The sequence below is a fragment of the Mauremys reevesii genome, linkage group 14, assembly GCF_016161935.1.
Source record: "Mauremys reevesii isolate NIE-2019 linkage group 14, ASM1616193v1, whole genome shotgun sequence".
Taxonomy (NCBI): domain Eukaryota; kingdom Metazoa; phylum Chordata; order Testudines; family Geoemydidae; genus Mauremys; species Mauremys reevesii.
The window spans coordinates 18462812-18485038 of record NC_052636.1 but is presented as its reverse complement, the minus strand read 5'-3'; the positions used below and the strand labels follow the sequence as shown (position 1 = coordinate 18485038).

At 52.0% G+C, this 22227-nt stretch overlaps 1 pseudogene; it reads left to right on the top strand.

The window, feature by feature from the left end:
* The first annotated feature begins 3481 nt into the window (after window positions 1-3481).
* Window positions 3482-21221, top strand: LOC120381663 (annotated as a pseudogene).
* Window positions 21222-22227: the final 1006 nt, after the last annotated feature.

The window sequence follows — 22227 nt, the reverse complement described above, 5'->3', positions numbered from 1 at the left end:
CTTCCTTCTTATTGTCATTCATTGGTCATTGATTTCTGATAGCTTTCTTTACCAGTTTTCTACAAATCTGACCTTCTAACTTCTATTCTTTACTATTGACTTCCCCTTTCTTCTATATATTTAATTTGGAGAGCGTTGGGATTCCTATCAGGGAGACACCAGTAGGGTCCAGAGACAGCCCCATCTCCTATATCAAGCTCTGGCTAGTAGGTATGTGATAAATGTGAAGATCCTGCCTCCGTCTGTCAGCTGGGAGACACAAAGGTTCTCTCTTTCTACCCTCTGATGCCTCCTGGCTGCTCTAAGCTAGGTGAGGTGGGACTCTGTTAACATGTGCCTCCCGGAGCTTCCATTTACCTGGTGCTGCTGTTCCGTGAATAGTGGGGTTGTGAGTGAGGCAGCAGGTACTGAGTGTTGGACTCTTGCTCTTTCAGGAGCCGGTGACCTTCGAGGAGGTGGCTGTGTACTTCACCAGGGAGGAATGGGCTCTGCTGGACCCCGCTCAGAGAGCCCTCTACTGGGATGTCATGCAGGAGAACTATGAAAATGTGACCTCGCTGGGTAAGGATTCCTGTTCCCTCTGTTCTTGGAAGGGGAAATGAAGAGTGAAGGTTCATGCCACCCCCACAATGCCACCTCTACTCTGTCCTGTTTCAGCATCACCCCAATATGCCAGTGACACACACACACTACCAGAGACCCTCCCAAGCTGCAGAACACTTTGGGAACAGAGCACAGGAGCAGTATCACACAGTGCCAAATATCTCCTCTTTACTCAAGTAAAACTGGGGGTTAGGTCCAGCATAATGAATAGAAGCTTCTTACCCCCGGCCTTCTCTCAAACCCTGAGCCTTCTCTACCCAAACCAGAATGGGCTTGGAGTGTAACAAGCAGGCAGCTGGAGTCAGAGCTGCTGGTCCAGGGTTACTTATCACACAGACATTCGGTGCGGCCTTGAATGCTGGCTGGGGATATCCAGACAGGGGAGCTCCAGCAGCAGAACACTGAATCTCACCCAGGATTACAGATGACACAACTCCTCACTGCTCTGGATTGCGATGGAATGTAAATGTCTTCACACCTTCCCCCTGCAGGAGAATGGCTGTTTGACCAGCTGTTTGCCTTGCTGTCTGTGAGGAACTGCTCTGTAGGTGTTTCCCAGAATTGTGACTTTTTCAGTAATATCATACTGTAAAATCTCATAACTTTACATACAGTGTTACTACACATTTTAACAGGAGGATAATATTCAGTAGGTTATGTGTTTTGAAATGATACCTCACAAGCCATACTGTGTACAAAATTGATCATAATTTTCTAGAAGCGTGAACACAGGGGCATAGACTGACACAGTGTCTGTGTGTGTGTTCCCAGCAGATATGTGGGTATTTCAATCCCTCATAAGCATAGTGTTCAGCATCTTCAAGGACCTGGGGAACTGGTCCTAGGAATTCACTGGTTTACCAAGTGTGACACTGTATGGAATTGTGAGACACTTTGGTATTAATAATAAAATAATAATATAATCTGATAAAATTGCAATGAATCGTGCTAGATATGCCATGTAAGGTGTCAGTGAAAATGTTATGATTTGCCAAGTATGATAATTTTGTTTCTATGTTTGTATCACCTTTGTATTGTGAGTTATAGATATGTAGGGTATATCTGTATTTCCAGACTTGTGCAGTGTTTCTGGGTGACACCCCCAGACATATTGGCATCAACACTGCCTAGCCTGTTTGATGGCCCATTCAGGGTCATCATCTGTACAATGAGCCCATGGAAAGGACCAAGGGGATACACCTATTGAGTCAGCAAGACATGCCGGGGTATGCCTGTGTAATGAGAACTCCAAGGCTTTTCCATGCCACGTGCTGTGAAGCTTGTGTTTGGGACACAGGAAGTACAGGCCACATGGCAAAAGGAATATAAAGGGCAGCTGCATCATCTCCATTTGTCTTCAATCCCCCTTTCTACATCTGGAGCAACTTCTCTACAAACTGAACCCTGGAACAAAGGACTGAATGACCCATCCAAGCTGTGGATGTGTTCCGGACGGACTTTCAAGCCAGCAACTCACCAATACTGCTAAGAACCTGATATATCCATTTTGGAATGTATCTGACTGCGTTCCCATTTAACTTCTTTCTGTCTTTCTTTCGTTTAAACCTTTAGTTTAGATGCTAAAGGATTGTCTGGAAGGATGGAATTTTGGGTAATATCCAAACCTATACTGACCTGGTGATGTGGGTGACCCTTGGGGTCAGAGGAACGCTTTGTTTATGTGAACAGAGTTTTTAAATAACCTCTCACTGTACTGGACCTCGCTGCTGATTGGGAGTCAGAGATCAGGGATTCAATAATGGGGGCTGTGTGATTTCTTTTTTCAGCTTCTCGATAACCCGTGTGGGGGATCAGAAGCACAGTGTGTGACTGGTCAGTGAGTTTAACTTCAGTGTTAACCAGCAGTTTTGGGAGCATCTGCTCTCCCTTTTTCAGCCTGCCCTAATCTTGGCATTTGCAGTGAGAACTGCCCCTGGCCCACCAGGTCACACTAAGCACCGAAGTTAAATGAATAGAATGTTTTTTTATGACCAAGTCTTATGAAATCAACTGAACTCCTTTGTTTTCTTTCATCTGAGCAGGCTTTCTAGTTTTCCAACGTGATGTGATCTCCCAGCTGGAACAAGGGGAAGAGCCATGGGTCCCAGACCTCCAGGGTTCAGAGGAAAGAGAGATCCTGAGATCTCCGTGCACAGGTGAGGAAACATTAAACCACCTCAGAATCTGTAAGTGCCCGAAGGAAACATCTGGGATACCCAACAAAGCCTTTGGGGAGGTCTCTCAGTTCATTATTATCCCTAGCAGGGGTCGTATCCTCAGGGTAAATATAGTTCATGGCTTCCTATAGATCCTAGCAGACACCAGGCAGTAGCTTCCTCCCTTCCCCCTGCGTATTTGGAAGGGATGTGAAGGCTGAATTCATCCCCCTCCTCTCTCCTATTTGGGGGAAGAGTTTGGGGGAGTTCAGCTCCTGATTTTTATTTGACCTGTCCTCAGCACTTGTTTTGGTTTGGTCTTCCCCTTTCCATCCCTGTTTGAGGTTTCTGTCTCTATCACAGCAGGTGATGCAATGGCATGTGAGAAAGAGGAGCAGAATTCTCAGCCTGAAAATGTTGAGCCAGTGGGTAAAAACAGGGCATTATCGCAAAGATTGAAAAGGAATGTGTCCAGGAGTCATGAGCAGGGAAAGTCCTGGGAGATTCAGCACAGACCAAAAACAGATCAAGGAAACCAGCCAGGAAAGAAAGTGGATAAATTTATTTCCTCTCGGGGAACTCAGAAGATCCTCATGGAAACCACAACACAGCAGGAAATCCTCAGGCGAAAGAGAAAAAATACATGCAGGGAGTGTGGAAAAACCTTCTCTCACAGCTCAGCCCTTTCTGTACATCAGAGAATCCACACAGGGGACAGGCCCTATGAATGCACTGAGTGCGGGAAAACCTTTAATCGCAGTTCGCACCTTATTAGTCATCAAACAATCCACAGAGGAGAGAGGCCCTTTGAATGCCGGGAGTGTGGGAAATGCTTCACTAGCAGCTCAAACCTTTCTCAACATCAGAGAATCCACACAGGGGAGAGGCCCTTTGAATGCCGTGAGTGTGGGAAATGCTTCACTAGCAGCTCAAACCTCTCTAAACATCAGAGAATCCACACAGGGGAAAGGCCCTTTGAATGCAGTGAGTGTGGGAAAAGCTTCACTCAAAGATCAGACCTTTCTAGACATCAGAGAATCCACACAGGGGACAGGCCTTATGAATGTGCTGAGTGCGGGAAAACCTTCAATCGCAGTTCGCACCTTATTAGGCATCAAACAATCCACGGAGGAGAGAGCCCCTAGGAATGCCGTGAGTGTGGAAAATGCTTCACTAGCAGCTCAAACCTTAGATTTAATTTACCCTGGTTCCTCAACTGTTGCTACAGCTCTACTACCCATCAGTCCAAAGACTGAGAGAAATGGAGAGTTCCAACCATTATCCTTTTAGTATCTTATTGTTCCTCTCTCTGTTTTTTGTGCTGGCCTTTCTATTCTATCACTTTCTGCCTTTGTTTAGTTGGTAACAGTTGGTTTCCATCACTCACGTTTGTTTGTTTAAATCTCTATCCGTTGTGAAATAAATTTTTTGCTTGTTCGATAACTGTACTCAGGTGCTGTGTGAGATACAGTAGCAATGGTCCACAGTAAAACTAGTAACCTGGGATACTTGGGCAAGAGAGGATCTGGGATTTCACCAGGGATCTGGTGATCCGGGCTGGACCCCAGAGGGGGACACATTGAAGGAACTCAAGGGTTAAGGTGGCTGCTGTAGCTCAGAGGAGGGTCCTTGAGTTCCAGCAGGCTGGTGAGTTTGGTCACTAACATCCAGCTGCCAAATGCAAAACTCCCTCTTCCTTGTGGCAGGTGGCAACAAGGAGACTCACAGTCCTCAGCACCCTGAGAAGGGTCACAGTGTGTCTCTGTGTTGATCCACCTGTCAAATCCACACAGGGAAAGCTCCCGATAGCACAAAACTCTGCCCTGTGAAATCATGGAACATGTGCTCTTTGCTCTGTGAAAGCATGTAAAGAATCCAAGCGCTGGAGGACAGGGTTTGGGTCCAGAGTGACCTAGACAAATTGGAGGATTGGGCCAAAAGAAATCTGAGGAGGTTCCAGAAGGAGAAGTGCAGAGTCCTGCACTTAGGACGGAAGAATCCTATGCACTGCTACAGACTGGGGACTGACTGAGTGAGGGGGGTTTGATAGCAGCCTTCAACTACGTGAAAGAGCAGCAGTGTGGGCTTTCTCCTGGCCACTTTTGCTGGGCTGGGCAGGCAGCCTGGAGGCCTTTCTAGAAGAGAACTGGGAATGGAGTTAAAGAAACCAATGTGAAGACCAGAACCTCAGGTTTAGACTCATTTATTTATAATATTAAATCTTCAATTCTAGTGTCACAGTCAATACAATTGCTTCAGCCTGATAGTTGCCCAAAGGGAAACTTAACGTCTCTCCAAGGGGAGTGGAGAGAAAACACTTTTCAGAGTCCAAGAGAGACAAGGCGGGTGAGGGTAAGACTTGCAGAGGACCAACCTCTGTTGGTGAAAGAGACAAGCTGTGGAGCTAACCCAGCACCCTTCTTCAGTTCTGTGTAGCCTGGAAGGTCGTCTCTTCCATAACCAGCAGTTAGAACATAAGAACAGCCACACTGAGTCAGACCAGTTCATCTAGCCCACTCTCCCGAAAGTGGCTAATGCCCGGCGCCCCAGAGGACCCCTGGGACCAACATGGATACAACACCACCACAAACAAGGTTAAAAGTCAATGCACATGGGAGAAGCATCTTGTGTTTCCATGGGCGGTAGGTTTGTAGAAATTTTGGTGGTGCCCAGAACCTGCCCAAACTCCGCCCCCCACCTGCCCAAGGTTCTGGGAGGGAGTTTGGGGTGTGGCTGGGGATGAGAGGTTTGGGGTGTGGGAGGGGCTCAGGGCTATAGCAGAGGGTTGGGGTGTGGGGTGATGGCTGTGTGGTGGAGCTGGGGATGAGGGGTTCATGATGCAGGAGGGGCTCAGGGTTGGGGCAGACGGTTAGGGTGCAGGGGATGAGGGCTCTGGCTGGGGCTGGGAATGATGGGTTGGGGGTGTGGTAGTGGCTCAGTGCTAGAGCAGTGGGTCGGGGTGTGGGGGGTGAGGGCTCTTCTGAGGCTGGGGGTTTGGGGTGTTGGAGAGGCTCAGGGCTGGGGCAGAGGTTAGGGTGCAGGGGATGAGGGCTGTGTCTGGGATGGGGATAAGGTGTTTGGGGTGTGGGAGGGCTCAGGACTAGGGCAGAGGTTGGGGTTCAGGGGTGTGTGAGGGCTCTATCTGGGGCTGGAGATGAGGGGTTTGTGGTGTTGGAGGGCTCAGGGCTGGGGCAGAAGGTTGGGATGTGCGGGGGGATGAGGACTCTGGCTGGGACTGGGGATGGGAGGTTTGGGGTGAGCTCAGGGCTCAGGCAGAGGGTTGGGGTGTGCGGGGGGATGAGGACTCTGGCTGGGACTGGGGATGAGAGGTTTGGGGTGTGGGAGGAGCTCAGAGCTGGGGCAGAGGGTTGGGGTGTGTGGGGGGGAATGAAGGCTCTGGCTGGGACTGGGGATGGGAGGTTTGGGGTGTGGGAGAGGCTCAGGGCTCAGGCAGAGGGTTGAGGATGTGGTGGGGGGGTGAAAGCTCTGACTGGGGGTGTGGGCTCTGGGGTGGGGCAGGGCTGGGGATGAGTTTGGGGTGCAGGCAGGCTGCTCTGGGACAAGGGCCAGAAAGGAGGACTCCCCCCAGCCCTTTCCCTGCTGGCAGCAGCAAGCTCTGGGGGAGGAACCCCTCATTCCCCACCCCAGCAGCACCCTCACTCCCACCACTGTCACTGCAGGTGCTCCTAGGGCCCTTCTCAGGTCCAGGAATCTCCCTCGCCTCCCCCATTATGGGTGCCGGGGGGTGCTACATGCACCTCCTCCCCTGCTGTTGCCCCTGACTGTAGCCTCACTGGGGGTGGGGGATGGGGCTGTCTCCTTGCCCAGCATGGGGCAGGAGTGGTGACTGCAGGGGGGGGCTGTGATGGTGGAGGGTCCCGCTGGAAAAGGGAAGGGTCTGAGGTGGAAGGGCAGGCTCAGAGTCAGTCTGCCCTGGCAGTGAGTTGGGATGAGGGGGGCACTAGGACCCTGTGGCAGCAGTTGCTGCAGGGAGGCAGCATGGAGCTGCATGGAAGAGGCAGGGACGCTCTGCTCCCTCCGGGGCCCAGGGACATGCATGGGGCCAGCAAGGGGGTCTGGGGGACACTCGGGGGAAGCACGGGGGGTGGCAGGTGGGGCCAGAGGGGAGACCCAGCCCCAAACTTTGGTGGAGCTGGGCCCCAGGGCTCTGAATATTGCTGGTGCCCGGGCACCACGTGGGTATATAACTCGCCGCCCATGTGTGTTTCATTCCTTATGTCCTAGTCCCATCATGTGGCCATTTCCTTTTCTTCCTTTCTGTTAAAAGCTTTGGTGTTTTGCACAGAAACATTATTTCCACAGGAGAGACCCAGGAGTGGGGGCTGCATTCCTGTGCCAAACAGTCACTGGAAGGGGGCAGACAAAGGCCTTTAGGACGAGGCGTCCGTCACTGTCAAAAGATCATCTCCCTCCTGCAGGTCACTGGCAGCCTGAATTTGTTCCTTATCCTCCCAGAGTCTGGGGGGTGGAATCAGCACTACCCAGCCCCTCCGTATGTAGCAGGAACAAACACAAACCTGGTCTTTAAAACAAGCTGTCCCCTTCCTTCTCAGGGAAGAGTTTTCTGTGATTGAAGTTGAGCTTCAGTTCCCCTCTCCTAGGGGCGGGGCAGGGGTGGGGCCAGTTCCCAGTGAGATCTGTTTTCACCTTCGCTCCCTTTCAGTCACTCTGGGATGGTAACTCTGCTCCCAGCTGTCAGGCAGCTTCCAGCCCATCCACCCTGCTCACTAACTCTGTGGTCATGTGTTACTCCCTCTGCCAGCACACATAGCCTGCAGGAAAACTACTCCTGCCAGATGAATTGGTGGTATAGTGGTGTGCATAGGTGCTTTCCAAGCAGTTGATCTGGGTTTGATTCCCAGCCAAGACAATAATGGCTTTTCTCCTTTGTTGTTTCCTCATCTGGAAGTGGTTTAATTTCAGTCACATTGTGTTACAATCACATTATCTAGAGAATGAAACAATAAATGTGTCCAAGTCCAGCAGGTCATACAGGATGGAGGCACACAAGGGGCTGAAATGTGTCATCTGAGAAAGACAGAACACTTGGAAACCTGCATCTCCCAACCCCTGGCCTTGCGTGTTATAATTCCAGCTCCGTGAGCTGTTTGTAGGATGTTCCGGCATGATGGGGAAATGAAGTTTTGAGTCAGTTTTTGCTCCTTCAGATTCCTTTGCTGTTACAATTATAATGACATGAACAAAAGGGAGGCACAATAAACATAACCCCCAAATTGCAATACAGGTGGGGAAAGGGAAGATCACGGTTAAGCCAAACACGTAAAAATAAAAATTAATACAAAAAAGGGGAGGGGGGAAGAGATCAGGTATGTGGAGATCCCCTTGATATTTCAACGCACATTGTTAGAATCAAAGTTCAGACTTGACACTGGAAAACCTGCAGCTACCCAGCTCTGTGAATACCTGTGATGAGCAAGATCGAGTTGGGACCCCTGTTCTGCTTCAATCATTTATTTTCTCTCTTCTCCCCCCAATTCCTCATCACCAATGTCTCTGCCTTTCTCCTCTTGCTCCCTCTCCCCTGCCCTTTCCAGGAACTCACACTCTACAGCATTTAGGACAAGCCAGAGCTCCAATGTTCTGCACATGAACCTGTGTCAGAGGACGTGGGACCCAGGTCAGAACCAGGCTCACAACCCACCACAGGAACAAGCTACCAAGGAAAATGGTGGATTCTCCATCTCTTGATGTCATTTCATCTAGACTAAATGCCTTTCTGGAATATATTTGCCCCGAAAGTAGCTATTGTGCCATACAGGAGGCCTGTGATATGCAGGGGGTCAGATTAGATGCTCTAATGGTCTCTTCTGGCCGTAAAGTCAACTAATTTCTGAAAAACTGAGTGTAGCATTGGGAGCAGCGTCTGAAGTTTCCCTGTCTAGCCGGCTTGCTGCCTAGAACGAACGCTCCTTGAGTGGGGTGATCCACAGGGAGTAGCTCAAACCTCCAAAGTGCCTGGCCAGGGGCAGGACATTGGCGCAGCAACGGAGGGGTGTGGCAGTGACATCACAAAGGCCTTTTGCAGGACCTCAGCCTATTGGTCCGAGGTGGTGGGGAGGTGGTGACCTCACAGAAAGATGCTGACATCAGCCAGGCAGGACAGGGGCGAGGGGCCAGGGAAACCTCAGAGACCCCTGTGGCTTTGCTCCAGCAAGTCTCCTTCTCCAGGTCTCTCTTTGAGGACTGAGAGAGTATTCGGGTTCACGGACGTGAGCGCCAGGAGGAACCTCTTTCGAGTTTTCTCCTTCCCTTTTAGTGATTTTACTAGAAAACAGCCGTCCCTGTTTAGAAGGTAAGAGCCTCCTGGAGCTTTGAAACCTGTTCAGTCTGATCCATCTGGTGACAGTTGAATTCTAGGCATGGAAAACATGAGCTTAAGGAGGCAGAATTTTATTCTGAATTTTATTTGATCCCCACCAGTGACCTGGGCCATCCTTTGGGCTCTCTGGTGAGAACCCTCAGCCTCCCGTCCTCAGTCTCTACCCTGATTGGCTGAGCAGGGGGTTATTGACAGGGAGGAGACTCAGATCCTTGTTGGTCTCTTTCAAGACCAAGGAAATAAGTCAGAACCAGTTCTATGTTTGACAAATTTTGCTGCTTCTCTGCATTAATGGTCTCTGAGCAGTTCATGATTCTCTCTAACATGATTCTCCTCAAATACTTGCTGGATAATTCCTGTGCACTGTTGTTGGTCTGGAGCTCATCTGAGAGCACTTTACTCAGGTCATTCAGTGTCTGAAATTCAAGATCCGATGGTTAGTTTGAAAATCAGGGCTCTTGGGTCCTATTCCCAACTCTGCCACTGGCTGGGTGTGTGACCTCAGACAAGTCAATTCTCCTTTCTCAGCCTTAGCTTCTCCCTCTTTCGAATAGGGATAATAATGATCTGCTCCTACCTACCTCACAGTGCGTGGAGGCAGGGCTGGCTATAGGTTTTTTGCCGTCCCAAGCAAAAAAAGTTTTGGCTGCCCCCACCCCAGCCCTGGGCTCCCCACCCACACCCCCTTGCCATCCCAGCCCTGGGCTCTGTCCCCCACATACCCCATGCTGCCCCAGCTCTTGGCTCCACCCTTTCCCCCCCACTGACACGCCCCCCCCTGCCACCCCAGCCCTGGGCTCTGCCCCCTCCACCTGCACCCTCTGCCACCTCAGGAGGTGTGGGGGGGTGGAAATTCCAGATCTTTCTACCTTCATCCAAATTCCTACTAAGGTGCACAGTTCCCACAGCAGAAGTTGAACCCAGGCCCCATGGATGAAAGACTGGAATCCTGGCCACTAGCCCATATGGGACTATTGGTGCAGCTGATGAAGTGGGGATTCACTCACAAAAGCTCCTGCTCCAATACGTCTGTTAGTCTATAAGGTGCCACAGGACTCTTTGCTGCTGTTATTACTACAACTCTCTAAGCCAACCCCTCGTGAGCGCAGCAGGGACTAGCGTGACCGGATGTCCCGATTTTTGGGCCTTTTTCTTATACAGGCTCCTATTACCCCCACTCCCTGTCCCGATTGTTCAAATTTGCTGTCTGGTCACCCTAGCAGGGGCTGCACACAGGGCTACATTAACCCTTCAGGTGCTGAGGTTTCCCTCACTCCCTTCCCAGTGCCTGTGATGAGGAAAGAGACATCAGGGCTCCCAGGTGCTGCACAGACCATGACTGAGATCGGGACCCCATATTGTGCTAGGTGCTGTACACACCCTGGCCAACAGTGGGACACCCCGGGGGTTCCCCTCAATTTATCTGAGCCTCTGCTGCCCAACTTCTTCTGACTCCATCTGGATCACCCAGGAGCCTTTCCTTTCCACCTTTCCAAACAGTCCTTCTTTCCCTGCCCCCTAATTCTGCTTTCACACCCTGGGCCCATCTCCTCCCTTCCTTCCCTCCACCCCCGCCCCAGGTGGTTAGAGATGGAGGCAACTTCAGCCACTGGAGACAGCCCCAGCGAGCGCTGCAGCCCGCCCGGGGGATGTTTGCAGACACAGGAAGGGAGCGGCAGGTGCTGGGAAGAAGGAAACAGGAGAACAAATGGGGGGGGGGCAGCTCCTGGGGGCGGGGCTCTGGCACAGCCTGGGGGCGGGGCAGCTCCTGGGGGCGGGGCTCTGGCACAGCCCGGGGCGGGGCAGCTCCTGGGGCAGGGCTCTGGCACAGGCCAGGGCGGGGCAGCTCCTGGGGCGGGGCTCTGGCACAGGCCAGGGGCGGGGCAGCTCCTGGGGCGGGGCTCTGGCACAGCCCGGGGCGGGGCAGGTCCTGGGGCGGGGCTCTGGCACAGGCCGGGGCAGGGCAGCTCCTGGGGCGGGACTCTGGCACAGGCCGGGGCGGGGCTCTGGCACAGCCCGGGGCAGGTCAGCTCCTGGGGCGGGGCTCTGGCACAGGTCGGGGGCGGGGCAGCTCCTGGGAGCGGGGCTCTGGCACAGCCCAGGGGTGGGGCAGCTCCTAGGGGCGGGGCTCTGGCACAGACGGGGGCGGGGCAGCTCCTGGGGCGGGCTCTGGCACAGGCAGGGGCAGGGCAGCTCCTGGGGCGGGGCTCTGGCACAGCCCGGGGCAGGGCAGCTCCTGGGGCGGGGTTCTGGCACAGCCCGGGGTGGGGCAGCTCCTGTGGGCGGGGCTCTGGCACAGCCCGGGGCAGGGCAGCTCCTGGGGCGGGGCTCTGGCACAGCCCAGGGGCAGGGCAGCTCCTGGGGCGGGGCTCTGGCACAGCCCAGGGGCAGGGCAGCTCCTGGGGCGGGGCTCTGGCACATTGTGACGCAGGAGCCCGGGCTCAGCAGCTGCTCCCTGGTGGCCACGTGCTGCCAGCAGCGCTGGAGCCGCCCGGGCGGAGCGGAGCCGCTGTTCTCCGCTGCAGCAGGAGCTGCCCCCGGCCCCGCTGGGCTCCAGGTGGGGACAGAGCCTGGGCCCGGGGCTCCCCTGGGTGCGGCTGGCGGGGCGGGAGGGGAGAGGCCGGAGCTGCAGGCGGGGAAGGGCGGGGGGCAGGCGGGGGGTTGATCGGTCTCTGGGCACCAGGGGAGCCCCGGGGCAGAGTGTGTGTGTGAGTGTCCCGGGCCCAGGCGTGCGCAGGGGGGAGCCCCGGCACCCCAATGCCCTGAGCCCCGGCTGGGGAGGCTGCTCCCCCCTCCTGTGGGGGCTCCGGGCGGGGGAGGCTGCGGCGGCTGCAGGCGGGTGCTCGGCCCCCCCGGGAATGACCCGCTGCCGGCAGCTTGTGGCGCCTCCTCTGCGGAGCTTTTCCCCGGGGGCGGCCTGGGCGCAGCTGCGATCAGCTGTTTGCTGGGCAGGCTCCGCTCCGCTGCTCCCCCCCCCGCCTCCTGGGGCGCTGAGTGAGCCCCCCCCAAAGAGCCCCAGGGGTCGGTGGGGGGGGCGGGGCCAGCAGCAGCAGAGCCCCCCCGGTCCCCTGGGGCTGCCCCGCCCCGCTCGGGCTGGGGGCTCTGCCAGGGCCCCCGCGTGAATCGCTGCTCCCTGCCCGCCAGGCTCGGGGATCTGGCCCCAGCAGCGGCGGGTGCCCCGGGGCGCCCAGCTGGGCTGGGGCCGGGGGAGGTTGGGGGGGGGGGAGAAGCTCCAGATACTGGCAGAAGCCGCGGGGCGGGGAGAGGAGCCGAGCTGAAGTGGGGAGGAGAAGCCCCGGACTGGGCTGGACCCACGCTGGGGTGGGGTGGGAGGAGAAGCCCCGGGCCTGCAGGAGCTGCACTGGGGGTGGGGTGGAGGAGGAGAGGAGCCGCCCTGGGGCAGGCAGGAGAACCCCGGACCCTGGCAGAAGATTTGGGGCTGAAGTCCCGGCTCAGGAGCCCCAGCCACCTTAGTAGCAAAAGTTGCAGGGCTGAAGCCCTGACCCCCCTCTGTGTGGAGCTGGCCTGAGCCCCTCTCGCTCCCATCCCCCCTGTGGAGCTGGCTCCCACTCTCCGGCTGTGGAGAAATTCAGCCCCAATCTCCCCATGTTGGTACCTCCATTCTCCCCCCCCCCCATCACCCAGCCATGGATGGATTTAGCCCAGGAGGCAGGGTCAGTGTTGGCCCCATGGGTCAGGGGGGATCTAGGGCATAAAGAGGTGAAGTGAGTTTCCCAAGGCTAAGCAGGGAGTCTGTGGCAGAGCAGAGACTCAAACCCAGAACACCTGAGCCTGAGTCCTGTGCCTTAACCACTAGGCAACCTTCCCCCCGAAGGAGAGGGAACCTCCTCCGCCTCTTTGTGTGTGTGGGGGGGAGCAGGCAATAGACAGCGCTGCCAGGTGGTGGGGTGGGGGTTTGGACAGTTGGGGGGATGATTAGGGGGTTGGAGGGGTCTCTGGAGCGGGTGGGCAGGGGACAAGGAGCAGGGGGGTTGGATGGGTTGAGGGTTTGGGGGTGCCTGTCGGGCAGTGGAGAGCAGTTGGGGCAGGCAGGGAGCAGAGGGAGTTGGATGGATCGGGAGTTCTGGGGTCCTGTCAGGGGTGGGGAGCGGTTGGATGGGGCGTGGAGTCCTGGGGTCTGTCTGGGGTTGGGGTGGATAAAGGGTCAGGGGACAGGTAGGGGTAGGGTCCTAGGGAGTCAGTTACAGTGGGGGTCTCAGGAGGAAGTCAGGGGACAAGGGGCGGGGTTGGGAGTTCTGAGGGGGGCAGCCAGGGGGCAGGAAGTGGGAGGCAGTGGATGGGGTGGGGCTAGGGCGGGGCTCCCTGGGTGCACACCCTAATGAAATGTGCTGCACACGCCTATGGTCACGGGGGTGAGCCACTCGCATCCTTTTCCTGTTTGTGCCGTTTCTTTCTGTCTCAAAACCTGAGAACAATTCTCTCTGGTTCTTCCCCTTCTCTCTCCCCTCCCACATGTGGCTAGAAAATCCAAGGAGATTCCCTCATTTTCCCTAAAATTATTGACTCTCTAGTCTCTTATTTTCCCTATTTTGTCCATAATTCTTCAATTCTCCTCAGCTTTGGGATGTGAACCCAGCCCGTTTATCTGCAGCAATTTGTCCTTGGGTAGGTGGAATTTGCTGTGCTGTGTCACTCCCCCAGCGTGGGTGGGGGTTAGTGGGTGCTGGCTGGGGGAGTCCGCAGACACGGCTGCCTCTGGGGGGGGGGGAATGGGGGGGCCGATCTCTGCCAGCAACAGGATATGGCCGCACAGGAGGGGAAGGGAGGAGCCAGTGTCCCTATGGAGCCTGCCCAGCCCCTTTGGTTCTGCTCCTTTCCAGCATTTTGTTCAGAGACTTTATTACTGGGGAGGCTGAAAAATCTCCCTGTGGGCTTAGCCTGGCAGGAGGGGCCAGGTCTCCCCAGCAATAAAGAGCTGGAGCATGTTCCCAGCATGGCAGAGCCTAGGCTGTGTCTCTGCAGGGAAATATCCTGGGGGAATCGTGATGTGACATGAACTAAAGCCTGTTCTGAAACCTCCGCAACTGCCCTTCTCGCCCTGCCAGGCTGCAGGATGTCGTCCATGTTTCGCTCCAGCTCATCCCATCCTCCCATGGGACAGGGAAGGGAAATGGCTGCAGAGGATCCCGTCCAGGTAGGGGTTATTGGGGGTTTGCTGGTGGGTTCCTGCTGGAGGGAGAGGGACACCAAATGCACCGGAGGAGGGAGGCTTGGGCAGTCTGGTTTGGGGGTTGGACTTTGCCAAAAAATTCCCAGGGTGGAGAATGGGAGGAGGCCAGGGTGTAGCAAACCTGTTGGGACTTGTTCAATATGCGGCTTCCATTCTAGGAACAGACCCACGGGGTCAGAGGGTGGAAATGCTCCAATTTGTGGGACAGGAAACAACCCCCCTAGGTGGGGCTAGGAAAAAGGGCCAGAATCCCAGGGCTGGAGCCCGACCTGATTAACCAGCGGCTGCTGTGAGATGTGAGGGGGCACCCGCCAGGGAGGCTTGGGGGGGTTCTTAACCTTTTTCTTTCTAAGGCCTCCAACGTGCTATAAAAACTCCACTGCCCTGCATGTGCCTGGTTCTCTGCATATCACTATCATGTATGTGACTCAGTAAGATTTGACTCCATCATTGCTATTAGTATCATACTTGGAGCTGCGTTTATTTTCATAGAAATTTTAAGTTACTTTACAGACAGATTTAAAAATACAGTTTGAAGATAAATGATCTTCATCTGCACAGTGTCTAAAGTTTTGAGTTTAGCTATTTTTTTTTTCAAACGAGCCCTGCGAAGGTAAGTACATGCAAAATGTACAGTCTGTTATTTGATTGTAACTATTGTAAATAGCAAATGACAAAGCACAATACGGCAATAACAGTAATAATTACTCCAGCCAGGCCAGGTGAGTTGTTTTAGAACTCGTTACTCAAAGAACTGAATTTAAGCATAAGACAGAAATAAAATGATGAAATTCAGAGATTAGTTTTTTAACTGAACTACCAGCACTGTCATCCTGACCGAATGTGAAAGAATAAAATTATGGAGACTACATGTACTTTGCGCATTTTGACAGGAAGTAACAACAGTAACTGACGTGTCTGTGGTGGGGTGAGTGTGTGTGTGTGTGGGGGGGGGAGGGTGAGACACACCCGCTGTCACTCCCAGCCCAGCCGCACTCACTAGTCCGAAGGCTCGTTCACACGGCAGCAGGTCATGAGTGTTGGGCTCTTGCTCTTTCAGGGGCCGGTGACCTTCGAGGAGGTGGCTGTGTATTTCACCAGGGAAGAGTGGGCTCTGCTGGACCCCGCTCAGAGAGCCCTCTACAGGGATGTCATGCAGGAGAACTATGAGACTGTGACCTCGCTGGGTAAGGATTCCTGTCCCCTGCGTTATTAGAAGCTGTGAGGTCTCTAAAGAACCTGAGTAGTAATAACTTGATACCTTTATTCATCATACAAGTTTCCTTGCCCCCCCCCCTTTTTGCCTCATCTCCCACCCACTAGTATCATTTTTAGACATTTGTCATCAGTCATTTTGAAATTGCATTTAATGCGTCCTTATTGGCTACATTAGCAACTGTTTTTTTTAAATTAATTAATAAAATTATAAAAAAATAAAAATATTTTTAAATTAAAAAATAAATAATTTCATTAATAAAAATAGGTGTGTGACTGATGCATGGCTTGTGTAACAGTCAGATGAGCTCCTCTTTTGATAGAAGTGAGTATAATGTTGCTATTCAGGACCCCACGGGTGAAGGGAGAACAGAGCCGTGGGAGGGGAGGAGAAGGGGGGAGTAGATAATTCTGGGGTGCCAGGACATGGGGAGGGTGTGTGCAGGGTTAGAGCTAAGAAGCAGCAGGGAGGGAGGAGGATGTGAGAGACGAGGAGGGAACACAAGAAGCTCCCAAGGTGCCGGGAGGTGGTGCCGGCTGAGAGTAATGGGAAGAAGGGTAGGGAAGTGTGGGGGAAGGGCACCCAGGAAGTGGGCTGGGTGGGTCAGTGGGAGGGAGGAGAGGTTTGGGGATCTAGAGCTGTGGGGGATCCCAGACCTTTAACCCTGAATCCCTGCCCAAGCCTTGTTGTTCTAGAGCCTACACTCCAGTTTCCTTTCTGTTCTGTTTCACTTCATTATACATTTCCTCCCCCAAATATTATTATTTTAACTCTTGACCTCCCTCTCTCACTCATTTCCCCCTCCCCATATAACCTCCCCATCTCTGTGCACAGCGACCCCGGCCACCAATCCTGAGTCCTTGCTGCATCCTTCCATAGCAGGGCCCCTACCCAGGCACAAATGGGCACTTTGTTGATGATGTCACAGGGTTGTAGTGTAGCCTGTACAGTTTTTACACCTATAAGATTACGTGTTGGGGGTACAGCTTGCCCTTGTACATGGCTACGCAAAGTTAATTGAGAAGATGGAATTTGGTGAAACACACAGAAACTTGATTAAATACAGAGAGTTATAACTGAAATCACAGGCAAGGATCAATCCATGTAACAGTTAGACTAAGATCAGTATAGTAAAGAGGGGCTTGCACGGTGCGGACGTAGAAGTTATGACACCAATGGAAACAAAGATCGAGGGGCAAGGGAGCCCGTCAGAAGGGAGGCCCTGCTTCAGTTTACACTGTCTCGGGGACCTGACAAAATGAAAAAATGGTCACTAGGAGAGGTAATTTATCCACTTCCTTATGGTAATAGGATGGCAATATACCGCATCTGCTGCTTTGCTCTGATTACAATAATGTCAATAGCTGCCCCAACCCATACCTGGCCTTTGGGAAGTCCATAATTTAGCATCAAGCCTTAATACTCATGATTTACATCACTTAGTTATTAATAATCCCAATATATAAATGTGTCCAACTGCTGAGATCCTGCATAGCAACCTAATTGCTAAAGCCCACCCCAAACTTCCTTCTTTCAGAATCCTGTGGCGTATTCCACCTGTTTGTAGTTACTCCTTAGTCTGTAAAAATGAGGGTGCAAAATATCTGACCTGGGATTCTCTCCTTAGGCCTGGTCAGGTAAATCCCAGACTTCAGCAGAACTTCTCCCACAAATCCTCCACCTAATATAAGGCCCTTAACTGTAGCAAGCTGAATAACCCATTTATCTATGTTCACCTCCTTGCCCCTCCACACATGGTCCAAGCTCATAAGCAATTCTCTGATCATGACGTCTTACCTCTAGCGAGTATGAAATTGCCCACAAGACGTGAGACTGGGTCATAGATCGTAAAATCAGGTCGGGGTCAAGAAGAGTGAGAGTTTGGAGAGAGTCTTGTCCCCCCTCTCCCCATCTGCAGCAGCCACAAGCTGTCTCCCTCCCGGCTCCTTGGATCTCTGAGCCGGTCCCTCTTGAGGCTGCGTGGCCCAGTTCTTGTTTCTGACCTTCTCCTTTTCCGGAAGAATTAGAGGCTGTTGCTCCTGAATGTTAGTGTGTAATTCCCCAGCCTTCTCCTCCCACTGGGGGAGTTTAATTCTCCTTCCCATTACACCTGAGTCACTAGATTTCCTAATTCCCCAAAATGTGCTTTTGCAATGTCACAGTTCTGGGGTAGCGAAGCCTTTCACCTGCCTCCATGGTCTGCTCAAGGAATGGCCCGTCAGGTATCAGGCCTGTAGCCAGCCCCTCTCTATGGGCAGGGACCCACATGCCTCTCCTTTTTGACCAGTGTGTGAGGATTGCAGCTTCTCCTCCACTGTGTTTGCTGGACTAACGGCCAGTTCCAGGGGCTGTGAGCAGTGTGTCTGTCTGAGACAGAGGTGGGACTTTTAGTGATACTTGTATGATGCCAATACACACCTCAGTTTCCTGCTGTGATTGGTATTGCTATGATTGTAAAGAGCAGGAGACGTGAGGTGTTTTGTCACGTAGCTGTCATGGGGTGATATGAATGGGTCATTAAGGACTGGCTGGGGCCAACATAGATCAATGGGATACCCGACAGAGACAAGGGAATAATTGTCACCTGTCCGTGGGAGGATCTCAGCTTGGCTGAGTGAAGCACACATGGACTCGTTATGTTTTTGAGAGCAGGAAGAACTGGGCTCGCAGACACATGGAGCTTTGCTGGAGTGAAGACAAATGGACAGAGACAGTGAAAAGAAACCAAACTGTTTTCTACGGCAGCCTGGCTCAAGGGCATTGGCCAGTGTGGACTATATTGTCTTCATTGCTTCTCTGTGCTAATGAAAAGACTTTCCAGTGCTGTGTTTCGGTTGACTAATAAACCCTGCAATGTTTTAAAAGTCTGCCCAGTGTCACAGCAAAAACTTGCTGAGGTGCATTGAAGCATGAATGAGGAACAGTCTCTGAACAGGAGTGTCGTTCAGCTGGACCTGCTGGCAGAGCTCGCAGGTTGAAGTAGGAGTGTTGAAGCCAGAGGCTCAGTCTCAGGTGTTGAAGCTACATGGCCTGTCCTTGTGGAAGAGTGGGAGCCCTTGGGGGGTCTAGTGCACTCAAGAGGCACTTCCCAAGGACTGTTTACAAGCCAGGGCATTGCAGAGATCCTATGGATCCATGACAGTGCCAGAGGTTCAGCCTTATGGGGAAAAGATACAAAACAAGAAAAGAATCTAAATGCGTGTTTACCATCGCTCCCTCTCAGTCCTCAGGGGAATCCCTGATCTGTTCCAAAGTGTATTAAAACCTTCCTCTAAGGCTCACCTCTTGGTTATCAGGTCATGTCCGTTTTGTTAGAGGTTTTCCCTTCACCCTCCCGCTTCCCTGGTTCTTGTCACGCAGACAGGAAGCAGCAACAGACCAGAAGTCCAAAGCACAGATAATGCGATGTTTATTGGGGTTATTTCGAAGCAAGCATATTCCACTGCCCTAATGAACTTACACCTAGAAAAATTAATTATGCAGCAGACAGAAACAATTAGAGAACCGGACTGATTAACAATAGAAGAGTGGTGGCCATAAAGATAAAATAATACAGAAATGAGGGTTTCACAGCCACAAGCATTGAGAAGTGATTTCTTGCCAGACAGGCTGCTGTCAAACTAAGTTTTCTTTAACCATCTTAAGATCTGTTTCTTTATCTGGTGGTGATGGGCACTATCAGGACAGGATCATCCTCCTAACAGCCCAATAGCATCTTATTTCAGTGTGACTGGTTTGGGATGTGAGGATGTGACCCTTCGCTTCCCAGCTTATGGCTGCCCCTGCTGCTTAGCCAAAGGCCTTATTCAGATTGTAAATTCTTCAGGGCATGGCCCAGCTACTATTCTGTGTTTGTACTTGTCCTAGCACAATGGGGACCCACTGTTAGTTGCTCCTTAGCACTAAGGTAATGAATATGATTTATAATCATAATAACTCTCCTGCCACTTTGAGCCAAGGAAGTTGGTCTTGGGATGTTACTGCTTAAAAATGAGCTGGGGTTAAAACCATGGACTATTCCTTGTGACAAGTATCCCACAAATTCCACCGACCTCCCATGTTTTCTTTGCCTGCAGTGGGGTTTCCAGTTTCCAAACCTGATGTGATCTCCCAGCTGGAACGAGGGGAAGAGCCGTGGGTCCCAGACCTCCAGGGCTCTGAGAAAGAAGTGCTTCCAAGAGCTGCCTTTGCAGGTGAGGACTTGGTTAAACCAACTCAACAAGTGTCCAGGAATGCAGGAAACATTCGGGATGCCCTACAAAGACCCTGTGAGCTCTCCAAGTTCAGGATTGTTCCCTGCAGATGTGGAATCATTATGGCAGATGTCACTCATGGCTTCCCTCCTATTCTGACTGACAACTGGCAGCAGGTCGCTCCCCAATCTCTCTTTCCCGCGAGTGTTCTCATGAGATGCAGACCAAAACTGATCCCTTCCTCTCTCCTCTGGGGAAGGTTTTGGGGAAAATCAGCTCCTGATAGGTTTGATCTCTCCCACACACATTTTGGATTGTTCATCCCTTTTTCCATTCCTCTCTCTGTGATTTTCTTTCTTTCCGGTGCAGGTAGTGATCTATGTCTGGATTCTCTCTGTCTCCCATCAGGTGATGGGATGGTGAGTCAGAATGAGGAGCAGAAACCCCATCAGGAAGATGCTGAGCAAGGAGAACCACATGGAACTTTATCAGGAAGATCCAAAGGGAATGTTTCCGGGAGTTATGCAGTCCCAGAAAAAACAAAAGCCTGTGAGACTCAGGGGAGGCCAGAAGGAAACTTTAATAGCCTCTCAGACCTTATAACAAGCGACAGAATCAACTTGGAAGAGACACGCTACACATGCCATGAGTGTGGGAAAAGCTTCAGTCGGAGCTCTGCCCTTATCAGACATCAGAGAATCCACACTGGAGAGAAACCTTATGAATGCTCTGAGTGTGGGAAATGCTTCATCGATAGTTCAGCCCTCATCTCACATCAGCGAATCCATACAGGAGAAGCGCCCCACACATGCTCTGAGTGCGGGAAAAGCTTCAGTCGGAGCTCAAACCTTATCAAACATAGGAAAATCCACACAGGTGAGAAACCTTATGGATGCTCTGAGTGTGGGAAATGCTTCATCGATAGTTCAGGCCTCATCTCACATTAGCGAATCCACACAAGGGAGACGCCTTACACGTGCGCTGAGTGCGGGAAAATCTTCAATCGGCGCTCACACCTTATCGTACATCAGAGAATCCACACAGGAGAGACGCCCTACATGTGCTCTGAGTGTGGGAAAAGCTTTAGTCAGAGCTCTGCCCTTATCAAACATCGAAGAATCCACACAGGAGAAAGGCCCTACACATGCTCTGAGTGTGGGAAAAGCTTTAATCAGAGCTCACACCTTATCAAACATAGGAAAATCCACATGGGTGAGAAATCTTATGGATGTTCTGAGTGTGGGAAAAGCTTCAATCAGCACTCAAGCCTCATTAGACATCAGAAAATCCACATGAGAGAGAACTGTAATAAATCCCTTGACTAGGGTTAGCCAAAAATTTTTTTTAAAAAAATCATATTTGCTCATTTCCCACATAGTGACTTTTGCACCATCTTCACCGTGGTCTCTCAGCTCCACCAGATCAGTTGCCTTCTTCTGCCTTTTGCAGCTCACCCTTCTTTGGGGTCAGTCCTGTGATCTTTTCTATCAACTCCTTTCCTTTAGAGTCACAGGAGTGTGTCCCCCACCTGCCAGGAATGTTCATCCCTCCAGGTGGGGGGAGAGGTTTGATCCCAACAAGCTACACTGAGGCAAAAACTACCTGTGCCTTCCATCCACTAGGACTGTACATGGCGTTGGCTGCTCAAGTTAGTGATCTTGATGTAAAAAATTGTAGGGCAGATGCAGCCCAGGTGCAGTGGTTGGCTTTAGCTTTCCCCTTGACCTGACCTAAACTCCGTCACTTTCCCTAGTCTAAACAAACCCTGAGCATCACGGTTATACTGTTCCCCCATTTCACAGCAATTGTTAGTCATCGAGTTCTCCCTTGGGGAACAAATTGTTTCATTCCCCGTTGTTCTGATGTTGCTGCAGGTTGTGCTGGAGAGCAGATATTTTTATGATCATTTTCCACACTTAAACTATATTGAACTATAACAAAGAGCAGGAACAGGGCAGGGATAGGGAAAAAAAGTCATTTCACCCATTGTAACAACAGACGTAGTTAGGGTAAGTCAGAGGGATTCCCTTATTCCCCATCACCATCCTCCTTCAATCCGTGCTGGAACCTAAGAATCCTTTTCCTTTTCCCCCGTTGTGGGATGGAAGACTTCCAAAAGTGCTCCCTGTGCTATAGCACATGGGTAAGCTCAGAGAATAAACCCCAAATATCCCCTGAGCTTTGCTTTTTGAATTCTGTGTTTCTGATTACTTCAAGCCTGGGCACTGTGATTATTTACCAGTTTCTCTAGCACTGTTCCTACCACTGTTTCTGTAACATTTTTTGTTTTTTATGGGACAGGGTTCTTATTCCTTTGCCTAACCCCAACCTGGAAGGCCAGGGTGTCTGTTTTCTCTGGCCCCTCCCCACAGACAAATCTGACATGGTTGCACCTGCCAGGAGCAAACAAAAAGCCCCACTGGTCACACACACAAAGCAGATAGACACACACAAGATACAGAAGAAACTGAATTATTTGAGCTATCAACATTTCCACTTTCCCACAG